Below are 8,815 nucleotides of genomic sequence, written 5' to 3'. Positions count from 1 at the left end.
ACTGCAGCGAGGACAATAACCGCTACATATGGGGCGCCTGCTTAGACCATTACACCACACGACATCCCAGTTGTGCGAAATTGTGAAAAAACGTTATACTATAGTATGGCATAAAAATGTCAAAAAACGTCATAGGATAGTATTGCATAAAACGTCATAGTATAGTATGGCAAAAAATTGTCAAAAAAAGTCAGAGTATAAAATGGCATAAAATTGTCAAAAAACGTCATAATAATAATATGGCATAAAACGTCATAGTATAGTCAGGTATAATAATGTCAAAAAACGTCATAATAATAATATGGCATAAAACGCCATAGTATAGTCAGGTATAATAATGTCAAAAAACGTCATAAAAATAATATGGCATAAAACGTCATAGTATAGTATGGCATAAAACGTCATAGTATAGTATGGCAAAAAATGTCAAAAAACGTCATAGTATAGAATGTCATAAAATTGTCAAAAAATGTCATAGTATAGTATGGCAAAATTTGCTTCATTTTTTGTGCCTTTATTTTACAGGATAGTAGAGAGAGACAGGAAATGGGGAGGCAGAGAGAGGTGGAATGACAGGCAGCAAAGGCTGTACAATGTGGGACTTGAACCGGGGCCAACTGCAGCGAGGACAATAACCACTACACATGGGGCGCCTGCTTAGACCATTACGCCACACGACACCCCAGTTGGGCAAAACTGTGAAAAAATGTCATACTATAGTATGGCATAAAAATGTCAAAAAACGTCATAGGATAGTATTGCATAAAACGTCATAGTATAGTATGGCAAAAAATGTCAAAAAACGTCATAATAATATTATGGCACAAAAATGTCAAAAATGTCATAGTATAGTATGTCAAAAAACGTCATAGCATAGTATGGCACACAATTGTCAAAAAATGTCATAGTATAGTATGGCATAAAACGTCATAGTATAATATGGTAGAAAATGTAAAAAAAACTTCATCGTATAGTAAGGTATAATAATGTCAAAAAACGTCATAGCATAGTATGGCATAAAACGTCATAGTATAGTATGGCATAAAATATCATAGTATAGTATGGCAAAAAATGTCAAAAACCGTTATAGTATAGTATGTCATAAAATTGTCAAAAAACGTCATAGTATAGTATGTCATAAAATTGTCAAAAAACTTCATAGTATAGTATGGCATAAAGCGTCATATCATAGCAAGGTAAAAAAATGTTGAAAAACATCATAGTATAATATGGCATAAAAATGTCAAAAAACGTCATAGTATAGTATTGTATAAAATTGTCAAAAAACGTCATAGTCTAGTATGGCATAAAACGTCATAGTATAGTAAGGTATAAAAATGTCAAAAAATATCATGGTATAGTATGACATAAAATCGTCAAAAAACATCATAGTACAGTATGGATTAAACCATCATAGTATAGTATGGCAAAAAATGTCAAAAAACGTCATAGTATAGTATGGCATAAAATGTCAAAAAACATCATAGTATAGTATGGAATAAAACGTCAAAAAAGTCATAGTATAGTATGGCATAAAATGTCAGTATAATATGGCAGAAAATGTCAAAAAACGTCATAGTACAGTATCGCCTAAAATATTCAAAAAACGTCATAGTATAGTATGGCATAAAATTGTCAAAAAACGTCATAGTACAGTATGGATTAAACCGTCATAGTATAATATGGCAAAAAATGGCAAAAAATGTCATAGTATAGTATGGCATAAAATGTCAGTATAATATGCCAGAAAATTTCAAAAAACGTCATAGTACAGTATGGCCTTAAATATTCAAAAAACGTCATAGTACAGTATGGATTAAACCGTCATAGTATAATATGGCAAAAAATGGCAAAAAACGTCACAGTATAGTATGGCATAAAATGTCATAGTTTAGTATGGCAAAAAATGGCAAAAAATGTCATAGTATAGTATGGCATAAATCATCATAGTATAGTATGGCAAAAAATTTCAGAAAACGTCATAGTATAGTATGTCATAAAAATGTCAAAAAACATCATAACATACTATGGTATTAAAATTTCCGGTTGTGTGGTGTCCTGTCCTCTCTCTCTGTTACTCCCTCCTACCCCCTCCCTCTGCCTGGTGCACACCTAGGTGCAATTAGATTAGATTAACTTTATTAATCCCATAACTGGGAAATTCATTTACCACAGCAGAAAAATAAACATCTATAGAATAAACATCTATGGAAATATACATCAAAAATACACCAAATATACACTAATAAATACAATATACACAATACACACGATATGTACATGAAAAAGTGCAAGTTTGCACATGGTCAGGAAAAGCAGGAGTTGTGGAGTCTGACAGCTGCTGGAATGAAGGACCTGCGGAACCTCTCCTTCTTACAGCAAGGATGTAAAAGTCTGCTGCTGAAGAAGCTACTCAGAGACCCTACAGTGTCATGCAGAAGGTGAGAGTTATTGTTCATGATGGATGTCAGCTTAGCTAACATCCTCCTGTCACCTACCTCCTCAATGGAGTCTAGGGGGCAGCCCAGGACAGAGCTCGCTTTCCGGATCAGTTTGTTGAGCCTCTGCCTATCCCTGTCAGTGCTGCCCCCTCTCCAGCAGACCACAGCGAAGTAGATGGCTGAGGCCACCACAGAGTCATAGAAGGTCCTGAGGAGAGCCCCACACACGCCAAACAACCTCAACCTCCTCAGCAGGTGAAGGCGACTCTGACCCTTCTTGTAGAGAGCATGAGTGTTGGTGGACCAGTCCAGTTTGTTGTTCAGGTGAACCCCCAGGAACTTGTCAGCACTCGGGTGAGAGAGGGAGGGGTAAGAGGGGCAGGGAGCAGCTGTACCTGTGTTGAGGGTTCGTTGTCCTCTTTTCCTTCTCCAGGCAGGGTTTGCTCCTCCACCCACATTTAAGTGCTGTGGGGTTTTGTTCATTTTGTTTATTGTGTTAATTTGGGCTGGAGATTATCGGTAGTCGTGTTATTCGAGAGCCCACTGCGTGGTTGGCCCAGCATCTTCCTTTCTTTTGTTTAGTTTGGCCGGAGTCTCCAGTCCTTTTTTGTTTCCCTTGGTTTTTGTTTAAAACCTTGTATATTTTGGGGGTTGATTCAATAAAGTTTTGGTGAAATGTTACTCTTGTCTGGCATCCTTCTTTGAAATGTTGCAGCCTCCTACCCCTTTTTGTGTCTTAATTTATTTTAAAGGCCTTAATAATAGGGCATAGAATTGTCTAAAAACGTTATACTATAGTATGGCATAAATTGTCAAAAAACATCATAGTATAGTATGGCATAAAATTGTCAAAAAACATCATATTTTATTATGGCACACAAATGTCAAAAAAACGTCATAGTATAATAAGGCATACAACTGTCAAAAAATAATATACTGTATTAAGGCATAAAATGTCAAAAAACATCATAATATAGTATTGCATAAAAATGTTGAAAAACGTCATAGTATAGTATGGACTAAAACGTCATAGTATAGTATGGCATAAAAATGTTGAAAAAAGTCATGTGGAATAAAATTGTCAAAAAACATCAAAGTATAATAAGGCATAAAACGTCAAAAAACGTCATGTGGCATAAAATTGTCAAAAAAAGTTATAGTATAATATGGATTAATACGTCATAGTATATTAAGGCATAGAAATGTTGAAAAAGGTCATAGTATAGTAAGGCATACATTTGTCAAAAAACGTCATAGTATAGTATGGCATAATACTGTCTAAAAACATCATAGTATAGTATGGCATAAAATTGTCTAAAAACATCATAGTATAAAAAGGCATAAAATGTCATAGTATAGCATTGCATAAAACGTCAAAAAACGTCATGTGGCATAAAATTGTCAAAAAAAGTCATAGTATAATATGGATTAATACGTCATAGTATAGTATGGCATAAAAATTTTGAAAAACGTCATAGTATAGTATGGCATAAAAATTTTGAAAAACATCATAGTATAGTATGGCATAAAAATGTCAAAAAAACGTCATAGTATAGTAAGGCATACATTTGTCAAAAAACCTCATAATATATTAAGGCATAAAATTATCAAAAAATGTCATAGTATAGTATGGCATAATACTGTCTAAAAACATCATATTTTATTATGGCACACAAATGTCAAAAAAACGTCATAGTATAATAAGGCATACAACTGTCAAAAAATATTATACTGTATTAAGGCATAAAATGTCAAAAAACATCATAATATAGTATGGCATAAAAATGTTGAAAAACGTCATAGTATAGTATGGACTAAAACGACGTTTTAGTCCATACTATACTATGACGTTTTTCGGCATAAAATGTTGAAAAACGTCATAGTATGGTATGGCATAAAAATGTTGAAAAAGTCATAGTATAGTAAGGCATACAATTGTCAAAAAACGTCGTAATATATTAAGGCATAAAAATTTTCAAAAACATCATAGGCATAATAAAATGTCCAAAAACTTATTAATATAGTACGTCATAAAAATGTCATGGTGTTTTCATAAACATATCATATTGTAGTATGTTATTTTTATAGTATAGTTAGCAACAGTACTACTTACTTACTGCTGTTTGTACTGGTACCAACTAGTTTCAACAAAGGTTGTAATGTGCACAGTGGAAGACGCTTCGCCTGAACAGGGACTTGAACCCTGGACCCTCAGATTAAAAGTCTGATGCTCCACCGACTGAGCTACCCCGGCTTCCCAATCTAGCACGACACTATATAATATTCGATACCATAGTATGTCATGGAATTGTCATAAAAATGTCATAGTATAGTATGTAATAAAGATATAATCCTATAGTATAGTATAGTCATAGAAAGGTCATAGTATGCCTGTATCATAATAAATGTTTTAGTATAGTATGTCATGAAAATATCTTCAATACCTGTGACAAAATGCAAAACAATCAAATGTTGTAGTATAGTAGTAACAGTTTGTCTCAATAGGGAACTCCTGCATCTTCTCTCTCTTTACATCAAGAACAACAATCAAAGTATGGATCAGTCTTTGTATTATCCTTATTTAATGATGCATAACATCAAATAAACGAAACTTTAAGTTTCTCTGCTGGTTTTGATTAAACCCATAAAATCTGCATGTATGCTCCTCAAAATTACAAGTTTTTTTCATTATCTTTTTTTTTGTTACAAGAAGACGAATACAAATAAATACCAATAAACTGCAAACCACACAGACACACCACACTCACAGTGAGTTCATTGTGTGTGTGTGTGTGTGTGTGTGTGTGTCTATACTGTGTGCATAATGGTCTATAAATAGAGTTTATTGTTCTCAGCTCATTTTGCTGTCTGTGTGTGTGATCTGATGTTATGTATATATGTTCACATGTCTGACCTATGAATACGATTCATTGTTCTGTACCTTGTTTCCATAAGAACAGGTGATCTCATGGTCTGCGGTACCCATGGCCTATGTGTATTTTATGTGTGTGTGTGTGTGTGTGTGTGTGTGTGTGTGTGTGTGTGTGTGTGTTTCTGCAGAGCTTCCAGTAGGATTTTGGAGCTTTGCTGTGGAGCCTCAGTGGAATGCAGCTTCTAGTTACTGCCTGACCAACCCAGTCACCAAGTCCTTGGTGTGTGTGTGTGTGTGTGTGTGTGTGTGTGTGTGTGTGTGTGACCCAGATACCTAATTTTACTAGTCAAGGTCATTTCTCGAAGGACTCCGGTATTTTTATGGTCTGATCTTATCTCCTGATTGGATCAATAACCTCCAGCTGTTCAGCTGCAGCAGCTGTTTGCTCACTGAGCTTCAGCTTCAAACACAAAGCTGCTTTTGTCAAGAGTGACCCAATAAAAAAGCTCATGATTAGATGAGACTGAAGTACAATGGCATGTTTTGTTTAATACTTTTGATTAAATAGTGAAAAATGTCCTTAGATCTCTCATTTTGTTTGACCAACAGCCTAAAACGCACAGATATTCAGTTTACTATGGTATAAAAAAAGAAAACATCCATCCTCACAGTGGAAGAGCTGAAATCAGTTTGTCAGTTTTTGCTTGAAAAATGATTGAAACAATTATTATGAAAATATTTGCTGAATTTGATTTATGCTGATCGACAGCATCAGTGACATTGATTCACCTGCTCAGGAGTCTCACTGTTGTTTAACTAAAAGAAGTTCATAGCATCATCTATTGTTCTGGGATACACTGAGTTGTGTGTGTGTGTGTGTGTGTGTGTGTGTATTGACACTGTGCACAAGTGGTGTGTGTGCAAATTGCATAAGACATTATTTGTCTTATTATGCAATATTAAAATGATCTCCTATGAGTTACATTAATGTACGTAAAGCTGCCTCAGTTGCTGGGTGTTAAGACTGAAAACTGCACTGTTTGGGTTTGCTGCTTTAGGTACCAACAGTTTGATGGGATTCAATCCAGAAAGGTCTTTAAGATTAATAGATCAATGAATTTGAAAACTTATCAGACACTAAAACATTGCACAGCCCTCCATACCAGTATGGAAAAAATTAAAATCTGCAACAATCATTTTTTAGTGACCTGTATAGTGGATCAAATTTACAGTTGAGTAAAACTAGATTAACATTAATCAAACATTAAAGAAGTCCAGGACTAAAACAAAATCACAATCAGTTTCCAAATTAACACTGATCCCAGAGCAGAATAAAGTCAGTGTCATAGTAATGAAATGAACATGAATCTACAGGATAACATATAAAAGTGAGACATTTATATCCATATGTCATTTTCCCTCCTGTTCACTCTCTTTTCTTGTTGCTGAGTCCTTTGTGACCCTTTTTGTTTAAAGGTGTTTTATAAATAAAGGTTTACTCACAGACTTACTACTGATGCCGCTACATATTTCTCTGTAAGCCCTCCATCCATCCATCCTCCCAAACCCTACCAGCTGTCCCCCTCCCCTCCATCCCTTCATCTCTCCATACATCAGCTGTCTCATGCTCTGAAAGAAGAGAAAAATAAATGAGTGGAGAATGGACATGATTTCCCAGAGAGCTTTGACTTTCTCTTGGAAAGGAACAAGAGATCTGCTGATTAATTTACCTCTTCAGCCCCCTCTGTATTCTCCTCTCACTCTGTTACCTACACAACCCTTCATCTCTCTCCTCAGCCCTCTTTTTGTTTCAGTGTTAGTTTTCTTTCGTTCATCTTTTTGTCTTCCCTATCTCTGTCTCTCCATCTACCTCTCTGTCCCTTCATCCCTCTCTCTGTGCAGTTGTCTCTCCAGTTTATTCTCTCTAATCCAGGATAACTTTGTGTGAAGCCTAAATACTGACTCACACACCCATAATAACACCCTATAGACCCGCAGTTCACACATGAACACACTCACTCACTGCACACACACCAACTGCAGTTCTGTGCATGAGTCACTGTACCACTGACTCATGCACACACCAGTCTTCTATGAGGTTTCCATTTATTTTTGCTTTTGTTGACCCTGTCCCTGTTTCCAGAACTAAGCAGTTCATAAAACTAGAACTATATGCAGTGTAACCCAGCAGTCCTGCAGTGAAACCTCCCTGCATGAAGTTCAATGCCTGTTGGGTCCATATGTTGAAAACAACACAACCTGACAAAACAGATAGAACTGACAAAAACTGAGTTAAGACTGCTCTGTGGACACAAATTAAAACAAACATAATACACAAAGGATGCGTTAAAATTGCATGTCTTGTAAGATAGCATGCATTTTCATTTATTTTGTCTCATGTGCGGCAGATGCTGCAGAGATAGTAGTTATGAATTTAATACATCCAGCTAGTGTCTGAAGTGCTGTTTGCACTTATCCCTTAGTGCAGGGGTGTCCAAACAAAAAGTTATTTACTTTCCACCACATCTGAAACATCCTTCTTTGCTGTGGTCATGACTACAACCTAGCAGCAAATGTCTATTGCCTGTTTACAGTCTATTTATGAAAACATTAGTTCCACCTGCATTGTAGAGATGTTAATGAACTGTAGTGCTGTCATCATGAGGTGTACAGTAAAAATGCAAAGTGAACTCGCTGTATTAATCAATACTGTGTGTGTAAAGTGTATTTTGAAAGACAGGCCGCGGGGCGTTTGGCCTGTGGGCCAGACTTTGGACATGCCTGTCCTAGTGAGTCTCTACAAGTGCACAATCCGAACACAGCTAAGGTCTTTAAGACTAGCTCGTGGCTCCTAGAGGCTGCAGTTTAAATATTACAGCACAACACCACCCTGGTTTTGACATTTCTTAGAGGATTCATCCTCTAGGAACCATGAATATCTACCTGAGCTTCTGTTCCAGTATTTTGGTGACACTGTCCTCAACTCTCTTTAGATAGACAGTACTGCTGTAACTGCAGTTTCAACATGTGGAGAAATCCAAAGACTCACACCTGCTGTGCCTAGTTATGATCGCTAAGCTGTGACTAGAGCTGTTTAGGCAATGGGTTACAGTCAAATAAACTTGGAGCCAATCTGTTTCTGAGTGATGCCAACAACTGAATGGGTCTGCAGGCTTGAACTGGACAGCAGGAAGCCAGAGGCCCAATGCAACCTACACTGAGATAATAATTCACCAACATAAAGGGACATTTTAAGGACATGTAAGGTATCACAAGTGTCTTAAAACTGATCCAGGATTTGTAGCCACAGCCGGGACATTCTGCAGTAACATGAGCCTCACTGCTGTGTTTGGAGATGAGGATTTAGCAATCAGCCAAACTAGACACTGGACCAACACGCCTCAACAGAATTGAGTTTTGATAAGATTCATATTTTAAAGAGGCTGCAGGTCAGAGGATGGGACAGCAGTGGACTGAGGGAGTTAAAGAGTAAAAATAGCAT

General features: G+C 36.4%; 1 non-coding gene across 1 annotated transcript; it reads right to left on the bottom strand.

The window, feature by feature from the left end:
* Positions 1-4,622: 4,622 nt before the first annotated feature.
* On the bottom strand, positions 4,623-4,695 carry trnak-uuu (transfer RNA lysine (anticodon UUU)). Its single transcript has one exon. It is a non-coding gene; the product is annotated as a tRNA-Lys (tRNA).
* Positions 4,696-8,815: the final 4,120 nt, after the last annotated feature.

This window comes from Seriola lalandi, unplaced genomic scaffold (genome assembly GCF_002814215.2).
Source record: "Seriola lalandi dorsalis isolate HSWRI2012SDOR001 ecotype SW California unplaced genomic scaffold, Sedor1 jcf7180002054917, whole genome shotgun sequence".
Lineage (NCBI taxonomy): Eukaryota > Metazoa > Chordata > Actinopteri > Carangiformes > Carangidae > Seriola > Seriola lalandi.
Note: the sequence above shows the minus strand (reverse complement) of the source record. Positions and strands in the feature narration are given on the sequence as shown.